The sequence below is a fragment of the Choloepus didactylus genome, chromosome X, assembly GCF_015220235.1.
Source record: "Choloepus didactylus isolate mChoDid1 chromosome X, mChoDid1.pri, whole genome shotgun sequence".
Classification (NCBI taxonomy): domain Eukaryota; kingdom Metazoa; phylum Chordata; class Mammalia; order Pilosa; family Megalonychidae; genus Choloepus; species Choloepus didactylus.
In genome coordinates this window covers 46604870-46627651 of record NC_051334.1, presented here as the reverse complement: position 1 = coordinate 46627651, position 22782 = coordinate 46604870, and the positions used below count along the sequence as shown (strand labels likewise).

General features: G+C 37.3%; 1 long non-coding RNA gene across 2 annotated transcripts; it reads left to right on the top strand.

Moving 5' to 3' along the window:
* The first annotated feature begins 415 nt into the window (after window positions 1-415).
* LOC119523712 lies at window positions 416-22680 on the top strand. Of its 2 annotated transcripts, XR_005214655.1 has the most exons (4): window positions 416-565; window positions 692-861; window positions 8946-8975; window positions 9570-9599. It is a non-coding gene; the product is annotated as an uncharacterized LOC119523712 (long non-coding RNA). The 2 variants fall into 2 exon arrangements; XR_005214654.1 differs by lacking the exons at window positions 8946-8975; window positions 9570-9599 and adding an exon at window positions 22644-22680.
* Window positions 22681-22782: the final 102 nt, after the last annotated feature.

The following is a 22782-nucleotide window of genomic DNA, read 5'->3' as shown; positions in this document are numbered from 1 at the left end:
AAGGGGGTGTAGATTTATAACTGAAGTGAGTTTGCAAACCCAGTTTCTGTTTTGGGATTATTTCTTAATATATGCCAGACAGTCCTCGGATTTCCATCCTGGCTTGGTTGTGGCTCTTTCTCTATCTGTATGAAGCTGGGGTGTTCCCTGTTTTAAAGCCAGAGCCATTGCAGCCTGGGCGTTTTCTGTTTCGGCTTATGGCTTTTTTTTTTTCTTCTTCTTCTTCTTCTTTTTTCCTGAATGAGTGTCCTTTGTGTAATCCCAGTAATTCAGAAATCCTGCAGTCATAGGGACTGCCCTGTCATGTGACTTAGGTATGAGGTGCTGGCTGCGATTGGTCAGCAGCTAATTGGCGGGTCCCTATAAGAGGTCCTGGGCTGGGAGTCCAGCCACTCTCCTGCTGGGGCTGCCTGCCTAACGCAGTGGGAGGTTGGGAGGGAATGTCTAGTGATTCAGCCACATGTGATAAATGACCAAGTGACCACTTCCTTGGGGGTCCGCAAACCTGTGGAAGACACCCAAACTGGTTGTGGTCGACTTGATAAAACTCTGGCTTCCTGAACTGGTAACTGTCACTTTAATATAGCTTACTGATTAAACTAAGAAAAATGAAGCTGAAAATCTTTGCCAGGAACTTGTGTGGACTTACCCCCTGTTTTATCGCCCCTTTTTCTGATTCGTTTTGTCACAGGAATGAAATGCAGATAATTCTTTAGAGAACTTCTCTAAGAAAAGCGTCTCATGTGATCTGGAACAAAGAGATTTTATAATCAGATTTATCAGGCTGTGAAGAGGGAGTTTTAGTGAACGGAAGCAGCAGCAGCATTCTGTCACCAGGAAATACTACTTTATCCAGAATTGGTAAGTGAAAAATGGCATTGCTCCTTAATAGATATCATATGGTGTGTGTGGGAATTGCAAAATTATTCACAGACCCCTAACAACTGTGTTGAACCAGAGAACACATAAGCAGAGTCAGGAATTCTAAAAAAGAGTAGCCCAAGAATATAGCATAAAGGCTGAGAACGAAGCCGGGTAATTAGCAAAAAGGAACTCTCTGCAATACCCATTTAGTAGAACATATGTAATGCGACTAGTTTGATTGTTTTTGTTTTGATTTTCCTTTTTAGTGGGAGGAAACATGCCATCAAAATGGCTTGTTTGGTAGAGTTGTGGCTTTAATTTTCCATGGATATAGATTTCCATTTAGCCTGAATAGTATATACGCTATTTGAAAGGATGCTTTCAGAATTGTGCTTGCCCTCTTGTCCCTCCCCTCTACCCAAGGGTGTAAGGTATTTAGTTAGAACATTACAAAAATGAAAGTTCAAATATTGGAAACATTTTCTACTGATTTTGAAGGGCAGATTAAGACGGTAATAGATTTTTTTTTACATTTGTGTCATAAATTTAAAGATTGCTCTATTTGTTTACATTAGTATAGCAAAAGGTTAGTTATTTCTATATAGGATGCATTACATTTTGAGAGTTCATGCTTGGCAGTTCTTACTAGTTTGGTGTGTGTGTGTGTGTATGTGTGTCTGTCTGTCTGTCTGTCTTTCTCTGAAACCTTAAATTGTTTTCTAATCTTAGAGTTTGAGCTGCCCCATGTTTAGGTTTTCAGAAAATTCAATAATGCTTTGAATACCTGTGTTATATACAATAGGTTCTTGTTCACGAACTGTAAGGAAAGACAGTTTTATATTAGACATGATGTCTGATTTCTTGATTTGGTTTCTTAAGAATGACTGTGTCAAAAAGATTAAAAAGAATAAAAAATAAAATTAGAATTGCTGGTGATTACCTGATTCACCAGTTTCTTATTGGTCAATAAAAGTAATCACGTGATGTCTACTTATGTATAATCAGATAGTAAACTTTTGTTCTTTCATGGCTAGCAATTATTTAGGTGATTTTGGTGATTTCTATTTATAAATGTGAATTTATATAATTAAAAGTGTTATTGACAGAGTTATAAGTTTTGGTTTATACAGGACGTATTTTAAAAATTTGTTTTTAAATACTTTAAGCCAATTGAAAGTTGAATCTTGATTTCTGAATTTTGGTTCCCATTCTGTTACTTTCAAAATCTTAAAATCTGTAGCTTCAAAGGGAAAGAAATATAATAAAACAGGATAGCAGTTCTGCAGTTTTTCTTTGTTGGCAGTGGAGTGGGATGAAGGTGGAGGGGAGAGAGATGAGTCTAGTGGGATCTATTAATTGGTCACTTTTTATCTTATACTTTGAGAATTTTTAAGATCATTTTTCTCAGACTAATAGCCCACAAGACTTCTGTTTAAATACTTATTTTCATAGAAATAGATAAAAAAAACACAGTGAGCTTGGCTATTAAGGGCAGGTCCTCCAATAAATCAGAAAACTGGTGATCCAACCTTGTGAATGTTAAGATATATTAGACTTACTTAAGGTGTGGCTAGAAATGTGGAAAAATACTCTTTGTCTCCCTGAAGTACTTGAATGTATAGGTTTTAGAGTTTTGAAGGTAGGGAAATGGTGACAAAGCATTAAGATATTTACAGGTGATTTATATTGGACTGCTAGCTTACAGTCAGTGATTCACAATTAATTTTCAGCTCTGTTTTTCATGTAAATACTAGGGGAAATATGATGACTTAATAATCTGGCTAAACACTGCCATGCTTAATGGAAGAAAGCCTTTATACAATTTTTGATTTTCCCTCATCCATTTAGAAGCATTGCTTTGAATGACAAAAATGTGATATAAGCAGGTTGAAATGTTAAATGCCAGAAATTACATCCCAGAAGAATTACTTTAGATCATCATGTTTTCAATTCTATTTGCTGTTCTCTATCATCAATTTATTAATCATTAAAAGTACACCTAAAATGAATAACAAAGCATTGCCCTGAATTATTCCCTGGGGTTGTTGAGAATATTAGCATTTTTGTATGCTCTGTTAAATAACAAAGTATTAGCAGCATGCATATATATTTGCAAGTATATAAAGTGGCAAACTGAAGGAAATCTCATTTATCTGCCTTTACTGTGAAGTGAAAGACCTCAAAATAATTCCTTTGAAATAGTATTTGTTATTTGCACATTCTGTAATATAAACACTTTCCCTTAGGGTTTATTTCTTATATTTTTGGTGTGGTATACAGTTTTGCCCAATTAATATTTTTCTTGATGTATGCATATGGATTTCATTTGAAGGGGCGAGCTTTAATCACTAGTGAAACAAGTGGCTGTTAGAACTCAGATAAGTCCCACAGTGTTGTTCCTATGACAACTGAGTAGTTGGGTGTTGAAATTTAGGTTCTCGGTTTGGAAATGTAATTCAGACCTCCCACTACAGTCTCATTGAGTAGGAGGATAATGAGAAGGGGAAAAAAACATGAAGCAACCTAAGTATCTCTGTTTGTTTCATGTCTTTCTGATTTGTCTTTGTGTATGGGATTGCCATGGGAGTGGTAAACATAGGTCTTGAAAAAACAATATTTCAGTATAAAATAATAAATGTAAAGCGGTCAGAAAAGTTGGGGAAGATAAATAACAACATATGGAGGTAATAAAGAGGGAGGAGAAGTTGGCTTCCATGGGTTTGTGTACATCCTTTACCCGTTGCTGACCATCAGTGAGAACATCTTGAATCAGTTATTGTATAGCTCTTCAAGAGCTGCAAATATTTCCTTAAAATGCAGGGGCGGGGGGGGGGGGGGGATTCCTTTCAGTAGCAGGATGGTTTACCACCTTTGCATAACATATTCATCTCCCTTAGGCTGTTCTCTTAAGGTGCATGTTTTTAAGTCAACTACTTGTTTTTAAATAGTGATAAAACTCATGGTGATAAAACTTATCTTACCCTATATTCAAAAAGTTACTTTAAAAAAAGTCATAAAGATTGTTTGAGACCTGTTTGTGGAAATGAATTGGTTGACTGGAGCACTGTATTTGCCAGGGGGTGGTGGTGGTGGGGTGGGGTGGAGGAAGCTGTTTAGACTAATATTTGGCATAGATTAATTATACAGCTTTGGATTTTCCATGCCTGAAGGGCTTCCTCCTTTCTATTCCTAAATGGTTTTGACCATTTATTTATTTGGTCATTAGCATCTCCAGAAGTTAGAAAAGAAAAGAAAAGATTTGGGGTTTTGTCCTCTATTTAGTTTAGGTCCACATTTCTTCTGAAATCCAAAAAGCTCTGAAAATCAAAATGTTTTCGTATAACTAATTTGACAGCAAATCTTGACCTGAACTGATGTGAGGCTATTTATAGTCTTTATTTATCCCACTTAGTATTCATAGGTTTTACTGTAGAAATACTAATGTGTTTGGTCATGGCCTCAGGCTCCCTGAAGTTTTGTACATACATAAAGAATAGTCACTCTATTACCTTTGTAAAATAATAATAATAAACCCGAGTTTCCGATAATGGTTTGTAGACCTTTAATTGCTGCCATATATTGAGCTGATTATGTGCCAGGCTTTGTTCTAAATGAATCATTGTCATCTAAAGCAGTGCCTGCCACATGGTAGGGGTATATGTTTTTTGGAACATAAAATGTTTTACATGTGTTAACTCACTGAATTCACACAAAAAAACCTATTTGGCCAATATGATTGTTTTCCTCATTTTACTTGGGGAAACTGATGCACAGGTGAAGTAACTTGCCCAAAGTGGTGTAGCTAGGAAGTAGTAGAGTCAAAATTTGAAAGCAAGCAATGTAGCTGCAGAGTCTGCTCTTACAGAGCCCACTGCAGGTATGAGAGAGGATTGGGAAGTGGCATTGGAACTCTTGACTGAGTCAGAGGGGTATTTAAATTGTTTCTTTTATTCCTAGTCACCTAGGGTCTGTTGTCATCAAAAGCTGAGGATATCACCAACATGGTCATTACCAGGGGCCTGCTATGGAATGGTTTTAACAGGTTCTCCCGGGTGGCAGTGTGGGAGTTCCAGGGATCTAAGAAGCTCTTAATCTCTTCTGGCTTCCCAGAATGATCTCCAACAGCGACTTAGTTTTGCTTCTTTATCTTGAAAAATTAAGCCCCAAGGAAATGATCTTGAATAGCTGAAAATGTCTTTTCTGTAGACATTTTTTGAGCCCTTTATCCCTCAGGAGGTCTGATCTTCTGAGGAGGGCAACGGGTCCACCCATGGGAACCACAGTGAGACAAAGCAGGTGCCCATTGTGGAAAATCAGGCAACCTATGGAACTGTAGCTGCGTGGCTCTCTTTGAATCCATGAAAGGATATTTTAACAGTACTTCTCTAAAATTATAAATAAGTGTTAGTATAAAAGTCTCCTCTCCAATCCCTATATAGTTCTAGGGATAAAAAGTTTCATTCCAAGCTGATGGCAACCTCCCCACTCTACTCAAATCCCCTATTGCCCTTCCCTGCTTTATTTTTTTTCTTCTTAGCACTTATCTCTGTCTGATATACTGTATGTTTTACTTATTTATTTGTTTAGTATTTTTGTCAAACACTAGCAATAACAGTAAAGGTTCTAGGTTTATGTCTCTTAAGTCTCCATCTTCAAACTTTTTCCCACCTCTCAATCTCAGACTGCTACAAATAACTAAATTTTATGCCCATTGGATTTTTCTTATTAGTTGTTTTATGTTAACATCCATGAGAATTACTGTAAAATTAAAAAAAAATTTTTTTTGATCATGTAATCAGAATCTGGAGAACTGATGCCTTCATTCAGGAGGGGAAACTGAGCCAAATTTGAATATAATCATTGAGTATTTTTTAAATCATGAAGATTCTGAATTATGGAGGAGAAAGTACAAACTAAAACACTTTTATATTTTATGAACTACCTGCAATTTAGGCAGGGGACCAGAGAACTATATATAACATTTATTCCAGCTAAACCATAATTTTACACCCACTTACTTGCTACCCTTTTCCTTTTAAAAAATAAGAAAACCAATGTAAAACAGTTGTTCTACCTATTACATTAAAGAATGTAAGTGATTTAATCTTGGACATTTCCTGTCTCAAGTTCTTAAATGCTCAGCTGTAATATATCATCTTTCAATCCCATATTCTAATTTATATATTTGGAACTATTTAGGATAACATAAAATATATTAAAAGATACATATATGTTAATGCTAAACAATTTGGTTGCATAAATATATCAGTAAAGAACTTATATAGTTCCTTTTCTTTCTTCAGAGCAACTCTTAAAAAGAACAGATTAGATGCATATAAAAGTTGAATTTAATAGGCTTTTGTAAGTCATTGCAACAATTGACATTTTGTTTTTAGCAATATTTAATAGCAAACTAGTTTCTTTTCAATGGTTAATCTATTAAAGTAATAACTTGATTTTAAAAAAGAAGTGTAACTAGTTACTATAAGGTAGAGGATAGAGTCATTGATTATGAAGAGCAAGCTAAGATTTTATTTTAAATGATCGCCCCTTTCCACCTCAGAAGAGTTTAATTCCCCTAAAGCACCTGTCCTACTGAGAACCAATTGTTGGTGTTATTATTGGAAAGAAAGCTTAGTTTTCCTGCTTTTCCTGAAAGTCAATGTATAAAAGATTTTTAAAATGAATTCTGTTAGGATTTGCATCACACACACACATAGAGTGAGACTCGAGTTCTTAAAAATGAGAGACACTGAGTCGATTTATACAGTCCCAGCAAAGATTTGCAGGTGGCTTTCAAAATTCTGTTTACCTGAGAAGAATTCTATAAAAACCTCCAGACATTTTCCAGTGAGTATTTAGTAAGTGGCAGTGGTCACCATGACCCCAAGGAGGTGCCTGTTTGCAGCATCCATTGAAGTGTTTACTCCCTGAGAGGTACAGGCTTTGGTAGCAAGTAGACTTGAGCTTAAACTCAGTTTTGCCCTTTGCTGGCTGAGAAAGCAGCTCCATTTGTTTCCATCAGCACCAGAGAATGAGCACCAGTACTAGCTCATAGGGTTGTTGCATGAAGTGAGATAACATGTGTAAAGCACATGCTATGGTACAGGGATATAAAGGTGCTTAAAACACTTTAGTTCCCTTCCCAAATCCTTTCAAGAACAAACTCAAGAAGTTTAGACCCAAAGCCAGTGGATTCATGTTAATTTATATGACTTTTTTTCATAGCAGATTAAGCAAAATGGTAACAGTGCTGGTGGCAGCCATTTATTGCACATTTCACATGGTCTAAGTAAGCACTGGTGTAAGTGCTCTACTGCATTGATGCATTTAATTCTCATGACAACTCATTGGTGCAATTATTAAGCTTATTTCATAGCTGAGGAGACTGAGGCACAGAGAAGTAAAGGAACTTGCTTAGGGTCACTCAGCTGATAGGCTATTGCCAGTATGGATGACAAGTATTTATGACAGAAGAGCCAACTAAAAGTTGACCAAACCTGAAAGTCTCAGAAATTATTTTTTTCATTTCTATTCTGGAAAGTGTCACATCTTCCAGGACTGGCCCTCTCAATATTGAAATAGAAAATTGACTTTTTCTGCTTCTTATTTCACAAATAAGTGGGAGCATTTTTAGTCATTTGTGTTTTTTATGAGTTTTAATTAGGCCACTGAAGAATAGGAGGGGAATTCCTTGTTTTCAGTTGATCTCATGCACTAACAAATTTACTCATGCAACTTCCCCTATTTTTTTTTCTAATATTTTCACTTGAAAGTGGGAGTGGAAAGGAGAAGTCTGAGCCTTTGGGTCCTAGGGATGTACTTTTCATCAACCAACCTGTCTGGAGAGTCTTTCTTCTATTCAGTATAGAATTAATTCATAGTAAATTAAAATGAATAAGAATCTATATTTACAAATATTTTCTCCTTTATTTCCATCCAGTTCTGGGTGCTCCCTAGAGGGGCAAAACTTCTAAGCAAAGAATTACAAGAAGCTATGTGTGTAAAACCTTAGGTTTGGGTGAGGAATTAGTTTTCAGAATATGGGAAAGGATTTTCACAGTTAGAATTTCCTCATCTTTCAAATGTAGGTTAAGAATTTGACTTAGAGGGTTAGGACAGACTGCCTACCCATGGGTTCTCACAGTGCCTGGAGATCTCTAAAAAAAAATCCTCTGGCTTTCACGCCTGTCTTCATTCTTTTATTCACTAGTTCATTAATTCATTCATTCATCCATTTATCCATATTCCCACTTAACTCATTAATCACCTAACTGCTGGACAGATGAAAGAAAGGATGGGATGACAGCCTATAAGGGGAAGAAAAAGAACTATTCTTACGTTGTTCCTTTCACCTCAGACAATGGCTACATCTTTTATTTGATCCTTTGCCATTTTTGAGGCAACACACATTTCAAAGACTGACACTATTTCATAAGTCTTTAAGCATCTTTCTTAGCAATCATGCTTCTTTTTTAAAGTGAGGAGGAGAAAAGGCTTATGAGGGAAAAATAATGCAGAGAAATTGTTTTTCTTTATTTTTTTTTAATGGTGGAGGAGGAAAGTATCATAGTAGGGAATGTGTGAGTAAATATGGTCTATAGATTCCCCTGAGCTTTCAACTTATTTCCCTGTTTAAAGACAACCCTCCAGGAGGATATCTTGGCAAATAATTTTAAAACAGAATTCACACCAATTTGAAGGTAAGAAGTCCTCCTCTGCCCTCAATGAAATTTAAGGTGAGTTATTAAAAAATACCTCAAGTAAAGATGTGAAAAATGAAGAATACCCTCTTTTTGGGAGGAGATGATGAGGTTAGGGAGAAGGGTTTCTACCACTAACACTTCGAAAGGTGTTTCTTGTCACCGTGCTGCAGTTATGAATACTCTTCCTCAAGAGAGAATCTTTATCTTTACTTGTGATTTCGTGGTGATTTAAACCCTGATATCATTTCCTGTAGTTTTTCAAAAACACATAACTAACCATTCAAGTTCTTTGTAATGGCAAAACTGTGTCTGTGTTTTCTGATACAGGTTTTAACCATAGCAGCAAAGGTAATGAAAATGCTTTTTGTCTTTCAGCGTGAAATTTGAAGTCTACATCAATACTAGGTAAATATAGCCCAGTAGAAGGAAATGGTAACGTAGATTTAAAGACAAAAACAAACAAAATCACACCCAAAAAGCGTGGTTCATTATCTCAGGGCTCTTCTCTCAGAGAGAGAGAGAAAGAAAGAGAGGAAATAAGGACTGTTAGGGACAAATTAGGTTCATAAAACAATGAATTTTGACCTTCAAAAACCCTCCCTTTTCTTCTACTCATGGATAGCAGGGAGATTATGGGGAAACAGTTCTTGCTTCCCGCACCTCTGCCCAATTTCTCTTAGTCCTGGGGAAATGATCACTTTCCTACAGCTGTTGTTCACCTTGGCCCTTGAAGCATGTGGTGTTCCTAAGCTTGTGCAGAGAAACTGACAGAGACTTCATATGAGAAATGCTCCTTTTACAAAAATGGCTTGCACAGCTACTACATGCCAGATGACAACAGTGGACCAAGTCCCTGCCTACACTGGAATGGGTAGACTGACAGTGATCAAACAAATAAGTATATGGCAGGCATCAGTAAGTGCTCTGGTAAAACAGGAGTACTTGGGTGCTTTAGGGCTTGACAAGCAAGGCCTCTCTAATATTGTGATATTTGTGCAGAAATTCACCTCTGAGAAGTGAAGGAGCCAGTCACGAGGGTATATGGAGGAAGAGGATTCCAGACAGAGAAAACAAAACTGATAATTGCAGTGGAGGCAGCAGCAAGCTTGGTGTGTCCTGGGGACAGAGAGGAAGTCATTGAACGGTGAGCGAGGGGGAAAGTGGTAGATAAGGTCTGAGAGGTAGTGGGAAGACAGATCATGCGGGGCTCAGTTGACTGTGGTAAGAAGGCAGGAGATGAGATGAGGAGGGAGAATAGTAGGGCCGGTGAAGGGAATTTCTGCAGGGATCCTTGAGAGTTGAGCCCATTATGCTTCTTAACCAGAATGTATTCAAGTTTGGTAGGGATCTCTACTTTTGTAATTTAAATTATTATAATATGAACACCTTGCTAGAAAGATAAAGTTGAGCTATTTGAAGTTACAAATGCAATTAAGGAGCCAAAAGTGGGTAATTCTGCCTGTCATATCTACTCATCAGATAGGTTTGGGGTACCTAAGGATCTAGCAGTGGGATGATGAGATTCGATTTCTACTTGCGAAAAACTCATCTTCCATGGAACATGGCGCATGTCTTTGCTGATTTGGCGCTCAGTAATAATAGGAATGATAATAATAAACAGTTTAGAATTTTGAACTGCATGGTTTTAAATTATTCTGAATTTTTTTATGTTTTTGATTTTGTAGTCTTGGGTTTTGAGTTCAGTCAATTGAATTGTAATTCTGTGAATATGTACTGTTTGATACAGGTTAGAAAGTTGTGTCTTACAGTACTTGCTTTACAGTCAGAGGCAGAAAGGCAGCATGGGAAAATAAAAGCCGTCGACCAGTTGGGGAGGGTAGAGTTGTATGCATTTTTTTCTTCTAAATTTGTGTTAAAAATGCTTTTGCAGTTTCTTAAAGGTAGAGTAGGCTGCTGTAAATGGATTGCAGCCCCTTGTCATTCTCTGTTGTTTGATGGCTTTTATATAAAGTATGTACAATTTCTGACATTTGGGAATTTACATGTTAAGAAGACCCATGGCTTTAGTGAGAACAGACACATAATGCGTATATACATCATTACACCAACACTAGACCATGTAGCCAGGCTTGACAACATTCTTCAAAGCAGGGGCTTGATTGCTGTTTGCAGGTATCCCCTGGTTTATCTTACTCCACACCACCTGACACTTAATTCTTGTCACTTAGCCTGACTTTCTACTAGTTAGTGATTCATTTGGGTTAGCACTTAAATTCTTTTAACTGGGAGCCCACCTTCAGAAAGGAGTTATTGGTTTTGTCATTTATAGTTTCATTCAACTGGACCTGATTTCCTCACCGCCTCTGGCTAAAACTGATTGAGAGAATCAGTCTCACTTGTGGGGAGGAGAGATTAGTAATTCGTGAACATTGAGTGTGTTGTGGAGTAGGTCCTGGTTTGCTTAGAACTCCCTGAGCTTCCAATGTATTCTGCTGTTTAAAGAATGTTAAGAGACAACGAAGGCCCCCAGAAGGATGTCTTGGAAAATAATTTTTAAATAGAATTTAAACCAATTTGAAGGTAAGAAGCCCCACTCTGCCCTCAATCAAATTTAGTGTGTTTTTAAAAATATGAAGGAAAGAGATCCCCTTGGATGAGCAACATTGGGAGCTGAGAGAGAGAGAGAGAGAGAGAGTTGTAGAAACAGATAAGGGAAGATGTAGAGAAACTCCCAGGGTAGCCAGAAAATCTCTTGATTCTAAGACCAGGTGTCCTTCTTGGCACCCCAGGCATGCTGTCTTGTCTGTTCCTGCTTATCTCTTCTGAGACAAGGGGCACATTCTGGACAACTGAGCATCCTTGGCTGAAGAGTTGGGAAGGTGAAGAATTGGGTGTTGAAGTCACCATCTTCCTGAAATTCTCCCACATAAACCTCCACCCAGTCTACTTTCTAGGTGTAATATGAAGAGCTAGATATTCAAGTTCCTTTTCTACCAGCCTCTGACTTCTCGCTTTTAGGGAAAACGCATGCATTGTCCATGAGGTGGTGGGTCCTCTTTGGTCCATCCTCCAAGGCTGGTCACCTCTGATGGTCTCCTGGGGCTTGAGCTGTTTTGCCCCATGTGCCCTGGGATTTCCCCCTTTTCTTCCCCCTTACAAATAGACAATTTTCAGTCTGTGTTCTAAGATCTTGATATTTCTGCCTTTGACTGGAGTCTATTCTGGAATGATTGTGTGGTGGCTGGGCACTGCAAAATGAGTCAGTTCCTGCAGTTTGGTTACAAGTTCTCAAAAAGTATTTCAGAATGTGGATGTGGTCAGCAGAGTCATTTTCCAGGCATCTAAAAGGAAACCCACATCAACTGAAACAATTGAGCTGTGAACCGATCGATGGCCATGCACAGCAGAACTGGGCCTGCTTTTCCTCAAAGGAAAGCCTGTAGCTGCCCCCAAATCTAGCTTACTCTACAGATCTTAAAGGGGAATTCCTCCCCCCTACGTGGGATCAGACACCCAGGGGAGTGAATCTCCCTGGCAACATGGAATATGACTCCCGGGGAGGAATGCAGACCTGGCATTGTGGGACGGAGAACATCTTCTTGACCAAAAGGGGGATGTGAAAGGAAATGAAATAAGCTTCAGTGGCAGAGAGATTCCAAAAGGAGCCGAGAGGTCACTCTGGTGGGCACTCTTATGCACACTTTAGACAACCCTTTTTAGGTTCTAAAGAATTGGGGTAGCTGGTGGTGGATACCTGAAACTATCAAACTACAACCCAGAACCCATGAATCTCGAAGACAGTTGTATAAAAATGTAGCTTATGAGGGGTGACAATGGGATTGGGAAAGCCATAAGGACCACACTCCACTTTGTCTAGTTTATGGATGGATGAGTAGAAAAATAGGGGAAGGAAACAAACAGACAAAGGTACCCGGTGTTCTTTTTTACTTCAATTGCTCTTTTTCACTCTAATTGTTATTCTTGTTATTTTTGTGTGTGTGCTAATGAAGGTGTCAGGGATTGATTTGGGTGATGAATGTACCACTATGTAATGGTACTGTAAACAATCGAAAGTACGATTTGTTTTGTATGACTGCGTGGTATGTGAATATATCTCAATAAAATGAAGATTAAAAAAAAAAGGGGGGGAATTCATGTTCATGCTTGCAGTTCATTTTATTTTACCTGCTACTGTTTGCACAATGAGATAGAGATTTTAGTCTTCAAGCTTTTTGAACAAGGTCAGAAGTTTGAAAAAATTATTTTTGTAAAATGGAACCTGTGGGATTTAGAATATAAGTAGTATAAAGTGTGAAATGTGGTTTAGAGAGAAAAACTTTTGGTGATTTAGCTAATTCACTGTAGAATAACTAAGATGGTTTAGTACCACTGGAGTACATGGAAATAGGATTATTTTGTTTACTAATTAAGTTCTGAACCTATGTAGCACTTTGCAGCAATACTGAAAAACAAATTAAACCCTTTCACCTTTTGAAAGAATTTCAAGTTCATCATAACTTTAGAGACGCTTTTACAGTTTAGTTCAGCATAGGTTTTAGAAAATAATCGTTGTGGCTTTTTTATCCTCTTGGGTACCCATGAATTATATAAAATTTTTATTGAGTTCTTAGTTATCAGATATTCCCCTCAAGGGATGCTAACTTTTTGTGCCAAATAAGGACACATTTTTAAACCCTCTATCAGTTATAACAATGATTTCTTTTTTAAAGCTTTTTTTTAAATTGAGGAATAACTAACATAACAATAAACTGCACATGTTTGAAGTATATACAGTTTGATAAATTTTGACATATGTATTTACCCGTGAAACCATCACCACAGTTGAGATAATGAAATTATCTAACTCCTCCAATGTTCCCTTTTACCTTTTTTAATCCTGTCTCTCGCCACTCCCACTTCCCCCATCCCAGTTTTCATGGGTCTAGGATAGAAATATGACCTAGTACAGATAAGAAACCAAAGTTAACTGTGAACATAATAAACGTGATATCTTTAGTTCCTGCTGTTTATAAGGCATTTAAACAAGTGATTCAGGAAATACCTTGTCCAGTGCTATGGGCCAGCTGACTGCCTAGTTTACAAGTGTTTGCACTTGCTGTATGATGAGGATTAAAGTATCTGAAGCTGGATTCAGATTGCAAAGATAAGATGGTAAAATGCTTACCTTCAGATTCTACCATTGTTTAGAGAAATAAATCTCTTATATTTGTAGAGCACTTTAAAATTTATGAAGTAATTTCATAAACCTCATTGCATGTGATCCTCTCAACGGTCCTGTTAAAGATAGGGTCATTATTATCCTTATTGTTTTCTGGGGGAACAAACTGAGATTCAGAGAAACCAAGCTACTTGTGTGGAACACAAAGCCCCGTCTTCTCAGTCAGAGGCCACCGTTCTTCTTCCCACTACACCTTGCTGCTTCTCCAAATTTGTGTCATTGAGGATTTGGCCCAGGACTCTTCTCATAAATTTGTCAGGCAATTACTTAAGAGTCCCTTCTATTTGTATATGGGGTGTTCAAGGTGTTCAAGGTAATGATCCCCTCTAATCTTCTGTTTCCACATCTGTAAATAGGTGATAACACAACCATCTGCTTTGCAAAGTTGTTGTATCAAAGACTTTATATGTGAAAGAGCTGTGGAAGCTGGACAGCACTGTGTAAAATACGAGTATTGATATTTACTGTGTGATCGCCATCATCATGCTGGATTACTGATGGCACAGTGTTGAGTGAGTGCCTTTGTAAAACCAACAGGGAAACATGACAACTTAATTCCATGGTTGCTCTATGGCATCCGTCAAGATTTGAAAGTTTCACAATGAGTGAAATCTTGTGCACCTGATTATTTTAAATTCTTCTTTAAAAGACAATAAACAATCATAGGTTAGGTCCCAGCAATGGGTAAATGGTGTCTTTGGAATGAGACATAACAGAGCTAAAGGCAGGTGCTATTGGAGTTTACCTAGCCAAAAAGATTGGTCCATGCTGATTTGGGGGCAGCTGCCTTGAAAGAATTCCTAATGGGTCTGTCACCACCTCACCACCCAAGCTTATCCCCAGTGTTTATTGGTATAGTCTTTAGTACTCTCTAGAACAGCATTTCACAAACCACATTTTTAGGAGATAGGAGAAGAGTTCTGTGGTCAAATAAGTTTAGGAAAAGCTGAACTGAACCACATTATAAATAAATTTCTTTCCTGCAGAACTTTTGAGAACATTTTATATTGGTAGTGCAATTTCAAGAGAGGCATTTTGACACATCTACAACATTTCCCAAATTTAATGGTTCCAAGAACCATTTTTTCATGGATCATCTCTTGGTTGGATGCTCCAGAGAACACATTTTGGGAAATGCTGTTTATAACCTGTTACCTGATTGTATTGATATGATGAAAATTTTCCTATGAATTTTCTGTCTGTCCCCACTGGCACATCTAAATCAGAAGGCATGACTTGTTTTGTTGAGTGGGTCTTTAGTTCCAGTTTCTAAACTTCTTATTCATGATTTTAAAAATGAATTCATGTTTATTTTAACTTTAGAAAATGAAGGGATATAGTAATATGGGCGCATCAAAAGTTGTAGGGTTTTGTTTAAGGATGAAATTCAATTGAGGGAATCTTTTATGTTTGTTTGTTTAATTTCTTTTGTTTTGTTTTTTTCAGCAACTCCTTAGACTCTGCCCTTGAACTGTCTCCATTTATTCGATCCCTAATTCAGTTAGTCCATTCCGTGGCCCATCCTGGTCTTTATAAAGGCAGGTATGAAAGAAAAGTAGTGATGCACACAACAGCTGTCTCCTGTTAGCACAGGGTTTACATTAACTATTAGTGACCCCAGTAATAGGATGAGTTTGACCTTTCAGTGTGAACAGAATTATCACATTGTAGACATTTTGCACACTTTGTTCCCCAGACTACAGGAAGTTTAATAAACAGGGTAGGACTTAATAGGAGAAGTAACGTCAGGATGCATAGTAATTGTCAGTGAGAAATGTGAAGTTTGGGTGCCATTGCCTACCAGCTTGGAATGGGAGGCAACAGAATGAACGTGGAGTTGGGCATTGAGTAGGGAAGGGGATTAGGAGATTCTGGATTAGATGAATTGGGGTCATTCCTGGCTTGTCCTATCTAATTGGATGTTTAAGCAATCCAAAGGCAGGCTGGAATCCCCAGGAAAGCTCAGTTTAGATTGCTCTTCAGGCTCCAAGGTCCACTGCTCTTTCAGCATTGCCAACTTATTCTCATTAGAAGTTGAGGTCTACCCTTCATATCTGAGCTCCTTATTCCCTGCCATTTTCTCTAAATGAGAGGGTTTTGCTATTCCTTTTTAATTGAAGATTACTCCTACAGCACATTGCCACATTCCCCCAGGGACACCCCCCCCCTCAAAAAAAACAAACAAACAAACAAAATGCATGCACATTCTCTTATCCTCCTTGGGCCAGTCTATTCGAGGCTATACCATCCTTTCTTTAGTGTCAGATACCTCTCCTGACCTCTTTTTCCACTCATAGAAAGGGGAACCAGATTTCCCCTGTGTTACTTACCATCAATATAACAGCAGTTTTGTTTCTGTTATTTCCCCTTTCAACCTAGTGATTAAGTTTGCCACTGCTGCTCCCCCCACCCCACCCCACATACACTGGCAGGAAGAAAGACTTCCTTCCTTCTTCTCTTGACTTTGCCCAGGCCTATGAATAATCTTCCCTTTCTTGGCAGACTCTGGGTGCTCACCTTTTCTATTTTTTTTTTTAAACTCCTGAGAGTCATTCCTGCATCCTTCCCCTCTTGACCTTCTGGTTTTCTCCATCTAATAAACTTTCTCTTCTACCTGGTTAATAGTGGACACTCATGAAGCTGTTGCCTCATTGATGAATGCCATAGTGGCTGGATTTCGGGATCCTCTTGCATGCCTTTCCTCCAAACCTCCATCTTAGCTTCATTTGACTGACATTTCTCTGCCTTGCTCTTTGTCAGTTTAAATGACCCTCTCTCTTCAACATCCCTCTTCCTTTTTACATTCCAGACTATACTTTTGTGGACCATCTTAAAAATCTAGATCCAATTTAAACTGAGATCTTGATTTTTAGATACTTGAGATTTTCCTTTTTATTATTTTGAATCCTATTTTTGAATTTGATTTTTAAGTAACTTGATTGTTTCTCTAGGTACTTATATATGTTTTGCAGAACTGGCCGTATGCTGCCAAAAGCCCTACACTGTGAGCACACAGACATAGTCTAGTATTAACTGAAAAGGAGGAACAAGAGGAGAAAGAAATTCTGCCTTCAAGATCTTGTAAGGCCCTTGGTTTGCACTGAATTATTGCCACTGAAACACTTTTGGTTTCCTTAGGAACTGGTCACATGCCTACCATGTGGCAACCACTCTAGGAGCAAATACTTGACTTGTAGGTTAGCACTTTATATTGTTATCCTTCTTCCATTCTCTAAGAATTTAAAAACCTCCAATTTCCCATTTTTACTTCAGTGAATACATTTCAGAACAGTCTTTCATTTTCTTGAAAAATCTCAGTTAATATTCCCATTTTCTTTTTGGTACACAAGTAGAATACATGTTTGCACCCTGTTCCTCTTTGCTGAATGTTGTGTCTGTGTTGCAGTGGGTAGGTCATCACAGTAGAATCTGTATGCTATCAACATTTAGCCCTCTTTCATTTTCAAATTGTTTTTATTAGCCCCTCCAAATCCTGCCATTTCATCTGTTAGCATGACTTCCCTTCTCATACTTTGTGGCGTGAGCCAATTACATAAACCGCATCGTTTTAAAAATCAACATACTACCACAGACTATCCTACCTCATGATAATTGATGCCCATTGTGGTTCAGTCTCTGGTAGATTTCTGGTTTTTTGTTTTGTTTTTTTTTGGAAGAACCCTAATTTGACTACAATATAGTTTAGTTTATAAATATCATAAACAAAAAATAGCAGTATATGGATATTCCCTTTCTTTCTTTTGCCCATGTCCCCGTCTCCCCCACAGCTTATCTGTTCAGTTGCTCGGTTTTCCATTTCTACCAGGATAGATCATTTTTCCTTATCATATGAAATCAGGAGATTAGGTTAGCCTTCATGAGCCTTAAAGACCTGTTTGTGCTAAAAGACTCACTGTATGTAAATGTTCACTCCAAGGCAATGCTTTCATTAGCCCACACTTTAAGAAAAGGAAAAAACATTCCTTTGCAAACAGCTTGATCCTATAAGCACCCACAAATCTTATATAAAGGTACCATAAAACTAAAATGGAAAAGAAGGGAATGTTTAAAAGAAATTTAAGTTTTCCTGAAATGTAGTTAGTCTCCCACTGGGTTCTAGTTGGTCTTTTGTTGTTTGAAGTGTATTAGTATAGATACTAGTCACTTTTCTGTCTATTCAGGCAGATTTATTTATTTGACAAACACTTATTAAAAGATTACTATGATCTAGTATGCTGTGCTTAGGACATGGTGAATCTGAAAAGAATAGAACTTGATTCTTACTCTCAAAGCACTCACATTCTCATAGGGGGAGACACATGTATAAACATATAATTAAATAGCAATGAGCTTGTGTTTCTGGCTGAGACATGGGCCGAGTGATTGGGAGTCCAGCTCTGAGTAGCATTGAGTTAACTTTCCAGAGGACTCCAGGAAGGCCCCTTCCAAACTTAGGGGAATCTCTTTTGACCTGGGTCCAACGGAGAGAGAGGAGGAGCTAGGCAAGCATTGTGCAAAGGCCAAATTTTGCCCCTCCTTCCATCCATCTGAGTTGAGTGACACTTGATGGGAAGAGTCAAGGAAGACTAAACATAAAGCAAGTTGTACCATGAGAACATTCAGTGACAACAGGAGTTCCATAGAGAGGTGAAAGCAGAGCCCTGGCGGAGATCTGCTTATAAATGAAACCTGCAATAATATGCATGTGTGATGGTTGATGCCTTTCAGAAAACAGCACAAGTCTTAGAAATGAGGCCAAATTTAGAAAGACCCTGGTAGTAATGCAGAATAGTATAGAATAACAATGGGTTAATTATCTATAAATAAAAATCTACAAGTCATAAATTCTTGGAGAAACTGGCTTGTTTTTCTGTTATTTTCAGGTTCAGAAAAATGGTCACCTTATTTTGATATCCTTAATTTTTTTTTACTTATTGATGGAATATAAATTATTTTACTTCTTTTTTTTATTGACATGAAATTCTTCATCATCATTGTATGCTCCAGACATTGTATGAAGAGATCGCCATAGGGATTTCTTTCAGAAAGGGGGAATAGAGAGCTATATATGCATGTGGATTTAGTGCAATTAGTTTCTGGAACTTGTCCATAAAAATACTGTTACTTAGGTTAAAACGATCCTTTTTTCTCTGAGTGTTTTTAATGAGTAGATTTATGCATGTTTTCATCAGAAGAGTGTTTAAAGAAGTTTGGGCTCTCAATGAGAAAGGATTAAAGGCATTTGCCTAATTGCTAAATATTATTTTAAAAAAACTAGTCTGAGTCTATCTTTATGGGGTGTGAGTGGTTTCGCCTTTAGAAGCTTGTTTTAGGATCGTGTGCCAACCTTATCCTTTCCCAGGCCTGTTCAGACTAGAATAGTCTGGCAGGCAATGTCTTTTAAAAAATGTCTTAAGCAAGAATGTCCCAGAAAATGTTCACCCCAGTCTTCAAGTTGACTTGCAGGGCAATTTACTAAATAGAGAGATGTGAGGATCAAGTGACCATCAGCTGGTATAAATGTTTTTGGTCCATGGAGTCACAGGATCTCAGGTATGCAAGAGCTGGGCTTGCTGCACCCACGTGCCTGGTTATGGTGATATTCTGGCTCAAATGCTGTAACATAACACTAAAGGAATCCAAGTTCACATGAACATACTTTAATTAGACACCTGTATTTAAAAGGTTGGTGTTTTTCCTCTGGCATAATTTCACCCTGTGGCGTATATGTGTGCATTTCTTTCCTGTGCTATAAAGTAATAGTTAATTAGACTTTTTGTTCTTAACCATGTGGGAGGCAATTTTGCTCACTTATAAAGTAAGCCTTGACTTTGTTAGACCAGCATACCGATATGTGTTCTGTCAAATCCATAAATATGTTTAAGATAAAAGTTGACTGTATTCCTATTTAATTATAGAAGGCTATTGGCACATGTACTGAAATATGTGAAACCTCCTGGATGGGGGTAGGGAGACATCTGGAGCCAAACTTTGTGGAATAATAGAAAATCCTGGAACTGGAAAGGATTTGGAAGCTCCATTATTCAAAAAGTATAGATTCTCACACATTTGAGTAAAACAAAATTTGGACAATTTTGACTTGGTAAAACTAGCATTCTGGTAAATTGTTAATTTCTCTTCATTTACTTAAACATACAGTCCTTGGGGGAGGGTGTCAAAGTTTCTTTCAAAAAAATGACAATATCTAAAGTTAGGAATGCAATTTTGGGGGGGCAAAATTGAATTGCCCTGGAAATCCCTTGCCCTAGAAATCCCTTTTTTAAAAGACAGAGTGATTCTACTGTCCTTTTAGCTGAATGACCCCTGAAGCAACATTTCTTTCATTTCTAGTGAAACTTTGATGAGAATGTTATTTTATATCTGTCGTCTTGGCTTCAAATATCAGTAGGTTTCTTTAATTCTCAATTTGGTTTTTAGGTCACCCTTGGTCTAATTCCAGAGTTTAAACTCTTCAAATTCTAGGTTAACGTTTCAAGAAATGGTTTTTATCCCAGTTCCAAGCAGGCTTTTCAACAGCAGGTGGCAGGCTTAACTTTTAATCAGTCTTTTCCCTCCCTTTAAACTCCCTTTCAACTCCCTTTCTCATACTTTGTCTGGAGTGTGTACTTCAAATAAATGGTCTTTAGCCAGAATGGACGGGGGTTTTTGTTATTATTTTTGTTTGGATTTTGTTTTGTTTGTACTATGAAAGGACTTGGACATCCAGTTTATTTATAAACTTCAAAATATATTATTGGTTAATATTTTATGCTATTGTGCAGTTTATTCTATATTTTCTATCCTCTATATTTTTAATAAAGCCTTAAAAATGTAATTATTGGTTAGCCCTCAACACTAATCTATAGACTAACCTTTAATAAAATTTTAACTTATTCTTTCTTGTATTACTTGGATAAAATTTAAAAAGGGAGAGCTACCTTTAGATCTTTAAATTTAGGAAGACTTGGAGAGTAGATATGGTAAATGTTGAGCATTTTAAAGTACCATTCTTCTAGACTAAATATATATCAAGATTTTAAAAAGATATCCCTTTGGATTTTGGCACTGAAACTGATCAAACTACAGCTGTATTGCAATTAATTGTTGATCTTTTTCATAAAAGTAGAGTTCTAAGCATTTACTTTTAGTGATTTATGAAATGTAAATTGGTGTGTTCTATAAATGCTTTATTTTACACTGAAATAAGATTCAGCCAAACTTGTACAATGTATGCCCTGGCTTGTAGGCAATGCCAAAATGTATTTCATAGATAGAGTTGGTTTGAATTTATTTAAAAAGTAAAGAAAAAAGCAATCAAAAGCAAAAACTTACTTCCCCTTGTAAATTCCACCCTTATCTTCCTCCCAACAGCCAACCACACTGGTGAAGCCCTATTATTATAACTTGACATGTGAGTTCCCTCTTAAAATTAGGCATCCATCATTAAATAATTAAATCATTCCCTTGATATTTATATATTTAGAGCTCCCAGAAAGCTGGTCTTTTTTTAAAAAAACAAAATAGCTAAGACATAAAACAAAGCCACTTCTCTTGGTGCTAAATATTTGAGTGTCATTCTGTAGTCCAACTGAGTGTCTACAGTCAAAATGTACCAATTTAAAGTTGTAAGTATAGCCTTTCTTCTAATTGTTGATAACCTTTCTGTATCTTTTCTAATCACTCGCCAAAGCATTTTAAATTCATAGGCAGGGAAGATTCTAAAGGTATGTGTTCTTGGAGCAAAGTTGCATAGCCCATTTATGTTCTAACATAATCCTAAAAGTCAAAAACAGTAATTAGCCATGGTAGTCATGTGCTAATTGCAAGAGCTCCTCCCCCTCTGACACCAGGTTTTTTTCTACTTTAAGGCTTTGTTCTGACTCTGCCTGGCTTCTCTCTGCAGTGTTCTTCCCAACCCCAGACATTTGCCTGATTCTCCTCCTTCAAGGATCTGTTCAAATGTGACACCCTCAAAGAGGTCTTCCCTGACTCGTTTATTGACCATAGCATTCCTCTTTAGTGTTTTGTTATTCTATGAAATGACTGTACATATCTATTGGGATTCTCTTCTTTTTCTACCCTCACCTTAAATCTTAGACTGTAAGTTCTGTGAGTGCAGGGACTTTGTTCAGTGCTGAGGTCCTGCTGCCTGGAATAAAGAACAGTGTCAGGTACAGAGAAGGCACTCAGTAAATATTTCTGGGGTGAATAAAAGAATAAATGGATCGATAGAGAGGACACCTAGCCTGTAAGTTGTTTTTTGCCTCAACTGTATTATGGCAGAAAAGCAAGTAACTGACACACCGGTGAGCTGCTGCTTTAAATAATTCTTGACACACCTTTTTAGTAGGTGTTTTTTATTTTTTTAAATTTTTTTTTTAGTTTTTGTCTTGTAGACATTTGGTAGAAATGACTATCATTCTCAATTTGTAATAGGAAACTCTGTTTTTTCTGCAGTTTTTAGGGACTTTTACATATGTGCACCATTGCTATGCTACATTACTAAAATTAAAGCTTCATAAAGCAAACAGTAATGCTCCAAAGCCACAATAAAATGGTGGATTTGCTTGTTTGTTTTTCTCTTTTACTTTTTTTTAAAACATTTTTACTTCAGGAAATATACGAAATAATATATGAAAAATAAACCCGTTGTAGGTTTTCTCGCACGGAATCATGTCCACTCTAGAAGGGTGGGGATTTTCATTTTTTAAATTCACTGCCGGCTCTCCAGCACCTGAGGTTGTTTTAAACTGTACATGCAGGATTATTGTCGAAGGGTCAATTCTTGACTCAAAGGAAAAAAGCAGTTTTGAGCTCTCAAGACTGTTTCCATATTCATTTCCTGAATTAATATCTTCTCTTTTCTTCCACAGAGCTCCTTCCCAGACGACCATGGATCCATCCAGCTGCTGGAATGCACAGATGTTCCTCAATGGCTCAGTAGCCAGTGTAGATCCTGTCTTTTGTAATCAGCAGCTACATCTGGCTACTGGGTCTCTGATGACATCTTCT